This window comes from Leptonotus elevatus, chromosome 6 (genome assembly GCF_054856555.1).
Source record: "Leptonotus elevatus isolate MCC_2025b chromosome 6, RoL_Lele_1.0, whole genome shotgun sequence".
NCBI lineage: Eukaryota > Metazoa > Chordata > Actinopteri > Syngnathiformes > Syngnathidae > Leptonotus > Leptonotus elevatus.
The window spans coordinates 9,343,847-9,356,560 of record NC_141244.1 but is presented as its reverse complement, the minus strand read 5'-3'; the positions used below and the strand labels follow the sequence as shown (position 1 = coordinate 9,356,560).

General features: G+C 38.2%; 4 non-coding genes across 4 annotated transcripts; all 4 read left to right on the top strand.

Moving 5' to 3' along the window:
- Nucleotides 1-4,575: 4,575 nt before the first annotated feature.
- Nucleotides 4,576-4,647, top strand: trnad-guc (transfer RNA aspartic acid (anticodon GUC)). Its single transcript has one exon. It is a non-coding gene; the product is annotated as a tRNA-Asp (tRNA).
- Nucleotides 4,648-5,901: 1,254 nt separating this feature from the next.
- Nucleotides 5,902-5,973, top strand: trnad-guc (transfer RNA aspartic acid (anticodon GUC)). Its single transcript has one exon. It is a non-coding gene; the product is annotated as a tRNA-Asp (tRNA).
- Nucleotides 5,974-10,451: 4,478 nt separating this feature from the next.
- trnad-guc (transfer RNA aspartic acid (anticodon GUC)) lies at nt 10,452-10,523 on the top strand. The gene has a single exon. It is a non-coding gene; the product is annotated as a tRNA-Asp (tRNA).
- A 277-nt stretch (nt 10,524-10,800) lies between these two features.
- Nucleotides 10,801-10,872, top strand: trnad-guc (transfer RNA aspartic acid (anticodon GUC)). The gene has a single exon. It is a non-coding gene; the product is annotated as a tRNA-Asp (tRNA).
- Nucleotides 10,873-12,714: the final 1,842 nt, after the last annotated feature.

Genomic DNA, 12,714 nt, shown 5'->3' with positions numbered 1-12,714 from the left:
AAAACTGGACAGTGAGTTCAAGCATGAAAAACATCCTCGTTAGTATAGTGGACAGTATCTCCGCCTGTCACGCGGAAGACCGGGTTCGATTCCCCGACGGGGAGTTCAAAGTTTTTATTTTTTCCAGTTTAAAAAGGAAAAAATGGATAACTGTGGACTATGGCTTGTCAGTAAATAAATCTTGAGTGTGCAGCAAAAAACAAAAAAAAAACTGAATACGAATGAGTCGGTTTAGGGTTGTTTAGCTGAACTAGTCACATAGCGAGAGATTGTGGTTCCATTTACCGATAGGGAAAGTTCTCATTTAAAATTTTTCTGGAAAACTGGACAGTAAGTTCAAGCATGAAAAACATCCTCGTTAGTATAGTGGACAGTATCTCCGCCTGTCACGCGGAAGACCGGGTTCGATTCCCCTACGGGGAGTTTAACATTTTTATTTTTTCCAGTTTAAAAAGGAAAAAAAATGGATAACTGTGGACTATGGCTTGTCAGTAAATAAATCTTGAGTGTGCAGCAAAAAAAAAAAAAAAAAGAATACGAATGAGTCGGTTTAGGGTTGTTTAGCTGAACTAGTGACATAGCGAGAGATTGTTGTTCCATTCACCGATAGGGAAAGTTTTCATTTTAAATTTTTCTGGAAAACTGGACAGTAAGTTCAAGCATGAAAAACATCCTCGTTAGTATAGTGGACAGTATCTCCGCCTGTCACGCGGAAGATCGGGTTCGATTCCCCGACGGGGAGTTTAACATTTTTATTTTTTCCAGTTTAAAAAGGAAAAAAATGGATAACTGTGGACTATGGCTTGTCAGTAAATAAATCTTGAGTGTGCAGCAAAAAAAAAAAAAACTGAATACGAATGAGTCGGTTTAGGGTTGTTTAGCTGAACTAGTCACATAGCGAGAGATTGTGGTTCCATTTACCGATAGGGAAAGTTCTCATTTTAAATTTTTCTGGAAAACTGGACAGTAAGTTCAAGCATGAAAAACATCCTCGTTAGTATAGTGGACAGTATCTCCGCCTGTCACGCGGAAGACCGGGGTTCGATTCTCCGACGGGGAGTTCAAAGTTTTTATTTTTTTTGGTTTAGCATTTTTATTTTTTCCAGTTTAAAAAGAAAAAAATGGATAACTGTGGACTACGGCCCGTCAGTAAATAAATCTTGAGTGTGCAGCAAAAAAAAAAAAAAAATGAATACGAATGAGTCGGTTTAGGGTTGTTTAGCTGAACTAGGCACATAGCGAGAGATTGTTGTTCCATTCACCGATAGGGAAAGTTTTCATTTTAAATTTTTCTGGAAAACTGGACAGTAAGTTCAAGCATGAAAAACATCCTCGTTAGTATAGTGGACAGTATCTCCACCTGTCACGCGGAAGATCGGGTTCGATTCCCCGATGGGGAGTTTAACATTTTTATTTTTTCCAGTTTAAAAATAAAAAAATGGATAACTGTGGACTATGGCTTGTCAGTAAATAAATCTTGAGTGTGCAGCAAAAAAAAAAAAAAAACTGAATACGAATGAGTCGGTTTAGGGTTGTTTAACTGAACTAGTCACATAGCGAGAGATTGTTGTTCTATTCACCGATAGGGAAAGTTTTCATTTAAAATTTTTCTGGAAAACTGGACAGTGAGTTCAAGCATGAAAAACATCCTCGTTAGTATAGTGGACAGTATCTCCGCCTGTCACGCGGAAGACCGGGTTCGATTCCCCGACGGGGAGTTCAAAGTTTTTATTTTTTCCAGTTTAAAAATAAAAAAATGGATAACTGTGGACTATGGCTTGTCAGTAAATAAATCTTGAGTGTGCAGCAAAAAAAAAAAAAAAAAAACTGAATACGAATGAGTCGGTTTAGGGTTGTTTTGCTGAACTAGTCACATAGCGAGAGATTGTGGGTCCATTCACTGATAGGGAAAGTTCTCATTTTAAATTTTTCTGGAAAACTGGACAGTAAGTTCAAGCATGACAAACATCCTCGTTAGTATAGTGGACAGTATCTCCGCCTGTCACGCGGAAGACCGGGTTCGATTCCCCGACGGGGAGTTTAACATTTTTATTTTTTCCAGTTTAAAAAGCAAAAAATGGATAACTGTGGGTTATGGCCCGTCAGTAGATACATCTTGTTGGGTGTGCAGCAAAAATAAATAAAAATACCACTGAATATGAATGAGTCGGTTTAGGGTTGTTTAGCTGAAACTAGTCACATAGCGAGAGATTGCTGTTCCATTCACCGATAGGGAAAGTTTTCATTTTAAATTTTTCTGGAAAACTGGACAGTAAGTTCAAGCACGAAAAACATCCTCGTTAGTATAGTGGACAGTATCTCCGCCTGTCACGCGGAAGACCGGGTTCGATTCCCCGACGGGGAGTTTAACATTTTAATTTTTTCCAGTTTAAAAAGAAAAAAATGGATAACTGTGGACTATGGCTTGTCAGTAAATAAATCTTGAGTGTGCAGCAAAAAAAAAAAAAAAAAGAATACGAATGAGTCGGTTTAGGGTTGTTTAGCTGAACTAGTCACATAGCGAGAGATTGTGGTTCCATTCACCGATAGGGAAAGTTCTCATTTTAAATTTTTCTGGAAAACTGGACAGTGAGTTCAAGCATGAAAAACATCCTCGTTAGTATAGTGGACAGTATCTCCGCCTGTCACGCGGAAGATCGGGTTCGATTCCCCGATGGGGAGTTTAACATTTTTATTTTTTCCAGTTTAAAAAGAAAAAAATGGATAACTGTGGACTATGGCTTGTCAGTAAATAAATCTTGAGTGTGCAGCAAAAAAAAAAAAAAAACTGAATACGAATGAGTCGGTTTAGGGTTGTTTAACTGAACTAGTCACATAGCGAGAGATTGTTGTTCTATTCACCGATAGGGAAAGTTTTCATTTAAAATTTTTCTGGAAAACTGGACAGTGAGTTCAAGCATGAAAAACATCCTCGTTAGTATAGTGGACAGTATCTCCGCCTGTCACGCGGAAGACCGGGTTCGATTCCCCGACGGGGAGTTCAAAGTTTTTATTTTTTCCAGTTTAAAAATAAAAAAATGGATAACTGTGGACTATGGCTTGTCAGTAAATAAATCTTGAGTGTGCAGCAAAAAAAAAAAAAAAAAAACTGAATACGAATGAGTCGGTTTAGGGTTGTTTTGCTGAACTAGTCACATAGCGAGAGATTGTGGGTCCATTCACTGATAGGGAAAGTTCTCATTTTAAATTTTTCTGGAAAACTGGACAGTAAGTTCAAGCATGACAAACATCCTCGTTAGTATAGTGGACAGTATCTCCGCCTGTCACGCGGAAGACCGGGTTCGATTCCCGGACGGGGAGTTTAACATTTTTATTTTTTCCAGTTTAAAAAGGAAAAAAATGGATAACTGTGGACTATGGCTTGTCAGTAAATAAATCTTGAGTGTGCAGCAAAAAAAAAAAAAAAATGAATACGAATGAGTCGGTTTAGGGTTGTTTAGCTGAACTAGTCACATAGCGAGAGATTGTGGTTCCATTCACCGATAGGGAAAGTTCTCATTTTAAATTTTTCTGGAAAACTGGACAGTAAGTTCAAGCATGAAAAACATCCTCGTTAGTATAGTGGACAGTATCTCCGCCTGTCACGCGGAAGATCGGGTTCGATTCCCCGACGGGGAGTTTAACATTTTTATTTTTTCCAGTTTAAAAAGGAAAAAAATGGATAACTGTGGACTATGGCTTGTCAGTAAATAAATCTTGAGTGTGCAGCAAAAAAAAAAAAAACTGAATACGAATGAGTCGGTTTAGGGTTGTTTAGCTGAACTAGTCACATAGCGAGAGATTGTGGTTCCATTTACCGATAGGGAAAGTTCTCATTTTAAATTTTTCTGGAAAACTGGACAGTAAGTTCAAGCATGAAAAACATCCTCGTTAGTATAGTGGACAGTATCTCCGCCTGTCACGCGGAAGACCGGGGTTCGATTCTCCGACGGGGAGTTCAAAGTTTTTATTTTTTTTGGTTTAGCATTTTTATTTTTTCCAGTTTAAAAAGAAAAAAATGGATAACTGTGGACTACGGCCCGTCAGTAAATAAATCTTGAGTGTGCAGCAAAAAAAAAAAAAAAATGAATACGAATGAGTCGGTTTAGGGTTGTTTAGCTGAACTAGGCACATAGCGAGAGATTGTTGTTCCATTCACCGATAGGGAAAGTTTTCATTTTAAATTTTTCTGGAAAACTGGACAGTAAGTTCAAGCATGAAAAACATCCTCGTTAGTATAGTGGACAGTATCTCCACCTGTCACGCGGAAGACCGGGGTTCGATTCCCCGACGGGGAGTTCAAAGTTTTTATTTTTTTTGGTTTAGCATTTTTATTTTTTCCAGTTTAAAAAGAAAAAAATGGATAACTGTGGACTACGGCCCGTCTGTAGATACATCTTGTTGGGTGTGCAGCAAAAAATAATAAAAATACCACTGAATACGAATGAGTCGGTTTAGGGTTGTTTAGCTGAACTAGTCACATAGCGAGAGATTGTTGTTCCATTCACCGATAGGGAAAGTTTTCATTTTAAATTTTTCTGGAAAACTGGACAGTGAGTTTAAGCATGGAAAACATCCTCGTTAGTATAGTGGACAGTATCTCCGCCTGTCACGCGGAAGACCGGGGTTCGATTCCCCGACGGGGAGTTTAACATTTTTATTTTTTCCAGTTTAAAAAGGAAAAAAATGGATAACTGTGGACTATGGCTTGTCAGTAAATAAATCTTGAGTGTGCAGCAAAAAAAAAAAAAAAATGAATACGAATGAGTCGGTTTAGGGTTGTTTAGCTGAACTAGTCACATAGCGAGAGATTGTGGTTCCATTCACCGATAGGGAAAGTTCTCATTTTAAATTTTTCTGGAAAACTGGACAGTAAGTTCAAGCATGAAAAACATCCTCGTTAGTATAGTGGACAGTATCTCCGCCTGTCACGCGGGAGATCGGGTTCGATTCCCCGACGGGGAGTTTAACATTTTTATTTTTTCCAGTTTAAAAAGGAAAAAAATGGATAACTGTGGACTATGGCTTGTCAGTAAATAAATCTTGAGTGTGCAGCAAAAAAAAAAAAAACTGAATACGAATGAGTCGGTTTAGGGTTGTTTAGCTGAACTAGTCACATAGCGAGAGATTGTGGTTCCATTTACCGATAGGGAAAGTTCTCATTTTAAATTTTTCTGGAAAACTGGACAGTAAGTTCAAGCATGAAAAACATCCTCGTTAGTATAGTGGACAGTATCTCCGCCTGTCACGCGGAAGACCGGGGTTCGATTCTCCGACGGGGAGTTCAAAGTTTTTATTTTTTTTGGTTTAGCATTTTTATTTTTTCCAGTTTAAAAAGAAAAAAATGGATAACTGTGGACTACGGCCCGTCAGTAAATAAATCTTGAGTGTGCAGCAAAAAAAAAAAAAAAATGAATACGAATGAGTCGGTTTAGGGTTGTTTAGCTGAACTAGGCACATAGCGAGAGATTGTTGTTCCATTCACCGATAGGGAAAGTTTTCATTTTAAATTTTTCTGGAAAACTGGACAGTAAGTTCAAGCATGAAAAACATCCTCGTTAGTATAGTGGACAGTATCTCCACCTGTCACGCGGAAGACCGGGGTTCGATTCCCCGACGGGGAGTTCAAAGTTTTTATTTTTTTTGGTTTAGCATTTTTATTTTTTCCAGTTTAAAAAGAAAAAAATGGATAACTGTGGACTACGGCCCGTCTGTAGATACATCTTGTTGGGTGTGCAGCAAAAAATAATAAAAATACCACTGAATACGAATGAGTCGGTTTAGGGTTGTTTAGCTGAACTAGTCACATAGCGAGAGATTGTTGTTCCATTCACCGATAGGGAAAGTTTTCATTTTAAATTTTTCTGGAAAACTGGACAGTGAGTTCAAGCATGGAAAACATCCTCGTTAGTATAGTGGACAGTATCTCCGCCTGTCACGCGGAAGACCGGGGTTCGATTCCCCGATGGGGAGTTTAACATTTTTATTTTTTCCAGTTTAAAAAGGAAAAAATGGATAACTGTGGACTATGGCTTGTCAGTAAATAAATCTTGAGTGTGCAGCAAAAAAAAAAAAAAAACTGAATACGAATGAGTCGGTTTAGGGTTGTTTAGCTGAACTAGTCACATAGCGAGAGATTGTGGTTCCATTTACCGATAGGGAAAGTTCTCATTTAAAATTTTTCTGGAAAACTGGACAGTAAGTTCAAGCATGAAAAACATCCTCGTTAGTATAGTGGACAGTATCTCCGCCTGTCACGCGGAAGACCGGGTTCGATTCCCCTACGGGGAGTTTAACATTTTTATTTTTTCCAGTTTAAAAAGGAAAAAAAATGGATAACTGTGGACTATGGCTTGTCAGTAAATAAATCTTGAGTGTGCAGCAAAAAAAAAAAAAAAAAGAATACGAATGAGTCGGTTTAGGGTTGTTTAGCTGAACTAGTGACATAGCGAGAGATTGTTGTTCCATTCACCGATAGGGAAAGTTTTCATTTTAAATTTTTCTGGAAAACTGGACAGTAAGTTCAAGCATGAAAAACATCCTCGTTAGTATAGTGGACAGTATCTCCGCCTGTCACGCGGAAGACCGGGTTTGATTCCCCGACGGGGAGTTTAATATTTTTATTTTTTCCAGTTTAAAAAGCAAAAAATGGATAACTGTGGGTTATGGCCCGTCAGTAGATACATCTTGTTGGGTGTGCAGCAAAAATAAATAAAAATACCACTGAATATGAATGAGTCGGTTTAGGGTTGTTTAGCTGAAACTAGTCACATAGCGAGAGATTGCTGTTCCATTCACCGATAGGGAAAGTTTTCATTTTAAATTTTTCTGGAAAACTGGACAGTAAGTTCAAGCACGAAAAACATCCTCGTTAGTATAGTGGACAGTATCTCCGCCTGTCACGCGGAAGACCGGGTTCGATTCCCCGACGGGGAGTTTAACATTTTAATTTTTTCCAGTTTAAAAAGAAAAAAATGGATAACTGTGGACTATGGCTTGTCAGTAAATAAATCTTGAGTGTGCAGCAAAAAAAAAAAAAAAAAGAATACGAATGAGTCGGTTTAGGGTTGTTTAGCTGAACTAGTCACATAGCGAGAGATTGTGGTTCCATTCACCGATAGGGAAAGTTCTCATTTTAAATTTTTCTGGAAAACTGGACAGTGAGTTCAAGCATGAAAAACATCCTCGTTAGTATAGTGGACAGTATCTCCGCCTGTCACGCGGAAGATCGGGTTCGATTCCCCGATGGGGAGTTTAACATTTTTATTTTTTCCAGTTTAAAAAGAAAAAAATGGATAACTGTGGACTATGGCTTGTCAGTAAATAAATCTTGAGTGTGCAGCAAAAAAAAAAAAAAAACTGAATACGAATGAGTCGGTTTAGGGTTGTTTAACTGAACTAGTCACATAGCGAGAGATTGTTGTTCTATTCACCGATAGGGAAAGTTTTCATTTAAAATTTTTCTGGAAAACTGGACAGTGAGTTCAAGCATGAAAAACATCCTCGTTAGTATAGTGGACAGTATCTCCGCCTGTCACGCGGAAGACCGGGTTCGATTCCCCGACGGGGAGTTCAAAGTTTTTATTTTTTCCAGTTTAAAAATAAAAAAATGGATAACTGTGGACTATGGCTTGTCAGTAAATAAATCTTGAGTGTGCAGCAAAAAAAAAAAAAAAAAAACTGAATACGAATGAGTCGGTTTAGGGTTGTTTTGCTGAACTAGTCACATAGCGAGAGATTGTGGGTCCATTCACTGATAGGGAAAGTTCTCATTTTAAATTTTTCTGGAAAACTGGACAGTAAGTTCAAGCATGACAAACATCCTCGTTAGTATAGTGGACAGTATCTCCGCCTGTCACGCGGAAGACCGGGTTCGATTCCCGGACGGGGAGTTTAACATTTTTATTTTTTCCAGTTTAAAAAGGAAAAAAATGGATAACTGTGGACTATGGCTTGTCAGTAAATAAATCTTGAGTGTGCAGCAAAAAAAAAAAAAAAATGAATACGAATGAGTCGGTTTAGGGTTGTTTAGCTGAACTAGTCACATAGCGAGAGATTGTGGTTCCATTCACCGATAGGGAAAGTTCTCATTTTAAATTTTTCTGGAAAACTGGACAGTAAGTTCAAGCATGAAAAACATCCTCGTTAGTATAGTGGACAGTATCTCCGCCTGTCACGCGGAAGATCGGGTTCGATTCCCCGACGGGGAGTTTAACATTTTTATTTTTTCCAGTTTAAAAAGGAAAAAAATGGATAACTGTGGACTATGGCTTGTCAGTAAATAAATCTTGAGTGTGCAGCAAAAAAAAAAAAAACTGAATACGAATGAGTCGGTTTAGGGTTGTTTAGCTGAACTAGTCACATAGCGAGAGATTGTGGTTCCATTCACCGATAGGGAAAGTTTTCATTTTAAATTTTTCTGGAAAACTGGACAGTAAGTTCAAGCATGAAAAACATCCTCGTTAGTATAGTGGACAGTATCTCCGCCTGTCACGCGGAAGACCGGGGTTCGATTCTCCGACGGGGAGTTCAAAGTTTTTATTTTTTTTGGTTTAGCATTTTTATTTTTTCCAGTTTAAAAAGAAAAAAATGGATAACTGTGGACTACGGCCCGTCTGTAGATACATCTTGTTGGGTGTGCAGCAAAAAATAATAAAAATACCACTGAATACGAATGAGTCGGTTTAGGGTTGTTTAGCTGAACTAGTCACATAGCGAGAGATTGTTGTTCCATTCACCGATAGGGAAAGTTTTCATTTTAAATTTTTCTGGAAAACTGGACAGTGAGTTCAAGCATGGAAAACATCCTCGTTAGTATAGTGGACAGTATCTCCGCCTGTCACGCGGAAGACCGGGTTCGATTCCCCGACGGGGAGTTCAAAGTTTTTATTTTTTCCAGTTTAAAAATAAAAAAATGGATAACTGTGGACTATGGCTTGTCAGTAAATAAATCTTGAGTGTGCAGCAAAAAAAAAAAAAAAAAAACTGAATACGAATGAGTCGGTTTAGGGTTGTTTTGCTGAACTAGTCACATAGCGAGAGATTGTGGGTCCATTCACTGATAGGGAAAGTTCTCATTTTAAATTTTTCTGGAAAACTGGACAGTAAGTTCAAGCATGACAAACATCCTCGTTAGTATAGTGGACAGTATCTCCGCCTGTCACGCGGAAGACCGGGTTCGATTCCCGGACGGGGAGTTTAACATTTTTATTTTTTCCAGTTTAAAAAGGAAAAAAATGGATAACTGTGGACTATGGCTTGTCAGTAAATAAATCTTGAGTGTGCAGCAAAAAAAAAAAAAAAATGAATACGAATGAGTCGGTTTAGGGTTGTTTAGCTGAACTAGTCACATAGCGAGAGATTGTGGTTCCATTCACCGATAGGGAAAGTTCTCATTTTAAATTTTTCTGGAAAACTGGACAGTAAGTTCAAGCATGAAAAACATCCTCGTTAGTATAGTGGACAGTATCTCCGCCTGTCACGCGGAAGATCGGGTTCGATTCCCCGACGGGGAGTTTAACATTTTTATTTTTTCCAGTTTAAAAAGGAAAAAAATGGATAACTGTGGACTATGGCTTGTCAGTAAATAAATCTTGAGTGTGCAGCAAAAAAAAAAAAAACTGAATACGAATGAGTCGGTTTAGGGTTGTTTAGCTGAACTAGTCACATAGCGAGAGATTGTGGTTCCATTTACCGATAGGGAAAGTTCTCATTTTAAATTTTTCTGGAAAACTGGACAGTAAGTTCAAGCATGAAAAACATCCTCGTTAGTATAGTGGACAGTATCTCCGCCTGTCACGCGGAAGACCGGGGTTCGATTCTCCGACGGGGAGTTCAAAGTTTTTATTTTTTTTGGTTTAGCATTTTTATTTTTTCCAGTTTAAAAAGAAAAAAATGGATAACTGTGGACTACGGCCCGTCAGTAAATAAATCTTGAGTGTGCAGCAAAAAAAAAAAAAAAATGAATACGAATGAGTCGGTTTAGGGTTGTTTAGCTGAACTAGGCACATAGCGAGAGATTGTTGTTCCATTCACCGATAGGGAAAGTTTTCATTTTAAATTTTTATGGAAAACTGGACAGTAAGTTCAAGCATGAAAAACATCCTCGTTAGTATAGTGGACAGTATCTCCACCTGTCACGCGGAAGACCGGGGTTCGATTCCCCGACGGGGAGTTCAAAGTTTTTATTTTTTTTGGTTTAGCATTTTTATTTTTTCCAGTTTAAAAAGAAAAAAATGGATAACTGTGGACTACGGCCCGTCTGTAGATACATCTTGTTGGGTGTGCAGCAAAAAATAATAAAAATACCACTGAATACGAATGAGTCGGTTTAGGGTTGTTTAGCTGAACTAGTCACATAGCGAGAGATTGTTGTTCCATTCACCGATAGGGAAAGTTTTCATTTTAAATTTTTCTGGAAAACTGGACAGTGAGTTCAAGCATGGAAAACATCCTCGTTAGTATAGTGGACAGTATCTCCGCCTGTCACGCGGAAGACCGGGGTTCGATTCCCCGACGGGGAGTTCAAAGTTTTTATTTTTTTTGGTTTAGCATTTTTATTTTTTCCAGTTTAAAAAGAAAAAAATGGATAACTGTGGACTACGGCCCGTCTGTAGATACATCTTGTTGGGTGTGCAGCAAAAAATAATAAAAATACCACTGAATACGAATGAGTCGGTTTAGGGTTGTTTAGCTGAACTAGTCACATAGCGAGAGATTGTTGTTCCATTCACCGATAGGGAAAGTTTTCATTTTAAATTTTTCTGGAAAACTGGACAGTGAGTTCAAGCATGGAAAACATCCTCGTTAGTATAGTGGACAGTATCTCCGCCTGTCACGCGGAAGACCGGGGTTCGATTCCCCGACGGGGAGTTTAACATTTTTATTTTTTCCAGTTTAAAAAGGAAAAAAATGGATAACTGTGGACTATGGCTTGTCAGTAAATAAATCTTGAGTGTGCAGCAAAAAAAAAAAAAAAATGAATACGAATGAGTCGGTTTAGGGTTGTTTAGCTGAACTAGTCACATAGCGAGAGATTGTGGTTCCATTCACCGATAGGGAAAGTTCTCATTTTAAATTTTTCTGGAAAACTGGACAGTAAGTTCAAGCATGAAAAACATCCTCGTTAGTATAGTGGACAGTATCTCCGCCTGTCACGCGGGAGATCGGGTTCGATTCCCCGACGGGGAGTTTAACATTTTTATTTTTTCCAGTTTAAAAAGGAAAAAAATGGATAACTGTGGACTATGGCTTGTCAGTAAATAAATCTTGAGTGTGCAGCAAAAAAAAAAAAAACTGAATACGAATGAGTCGGTTTAGGGTTGTTTAGCTGAACTAGTCACATAGCGAGAGATTGTGGTTCCATTTACCGATAGGGAAAGTTCTCATTTTAAATTTTTCTGGAAAACTGGACAGTAAGTTCAAGCATGAAAAACATCCTCGTTAGTATAGTGGACAGTATCTCCGCCTGTCACGCGGAAGACCGGGTTCGATTCCCCTACGGGGAGTTTAACATTTTTATTTTTTCCAGTTTAAAAAGGAAAAAATGGATAACTGTGGACTATGGCTTGTCAGTAAATAAATCTTGAGTGTGCAGCAAAAAAAAAAAAAAAACTGAATACGAATGAGTCGGTTTAGGGTTGTTTAGCTGAACTAGTCACATAGCGAGAGATTGTGGTTCCATTTACCGATAGGGAAAGTTCTCATTTAAAATTTTTCTGGAAAACTGGACAGTAAGTTCAAGCATGAAAAACATCCTCGTTAGTATAGTGGACAGTATCTCCGCCTGTCACGCGGAAGACCGGGTTCGATTCCCCTACGGGGAGTTTAACATTTTTATTTTTTCCAGTTTAAAAAGGAAAAAAAATGGATAACTGTGGACTATGGCTTGTCAGTAAATAAATCTTGAGTGTGCAGCAAAAAAAAAAAAAAAAAGAATACGAATGAGTCGGTTTAGGGTTGTTTAGCTGAACTAGTGACATAGCGAGAGATTGTTGTTCCATTCACCGATAGGGAAAGTTTTCATTTTAAATTTTTCTGGAAAACTGGACAGTAAGTTCAAGCATGAAAAACATCCTCGTTAGTATAGTGGACAGTATCTCCGCCTGTCACGCGGAAGACCGGGTTTGATTCCCCGACGGGGAGTTTAACATTTTTATTTTTTCCAGTTTAAAAAGCAAAAAATGGATAACTGTGGGTTATGGCCCGTCAGTAGATACATCTTGTTGGGTGTGCAGCAAAAATAAATAAAAATACCACTGAATATGAATGAGTCGGTTTAGGGTTGTTTAGCTGAAACTAGTCACATAGCGAGAGATTGCTGTTCCATTCACCGATAGGGAAAGTTTTCATTTTAAATTTTTCTGGAAAACTGGACAGTAAGTTCAAGCACGAAAAACATCCTCGTTAGTATAGTGGACAGTATCTCCGCCTGTCACGCGGAAGACCGGGTTCGATTCCCCGACGGGGAGTTTAACATTTTAATTTTTTCCAGTTTAAAAAGAAAAAAATGGATAACTGTGGACTATGGCTTGTCAGTAAATAAATCTTGAGTGTGCAGCAAAAAAAAAAAAAAAAAGAATACGAATGAGTCGGTTTAGGGTTGTTTAGCTGAACTAGTCACATAGCGAGAGATTGTGGTTCCATTCACCGATAGGGAAAGTTCTCATTTTAAATTTTTCTGGAAAACTGGACAGTGAGTTCAAGCATGAAAAA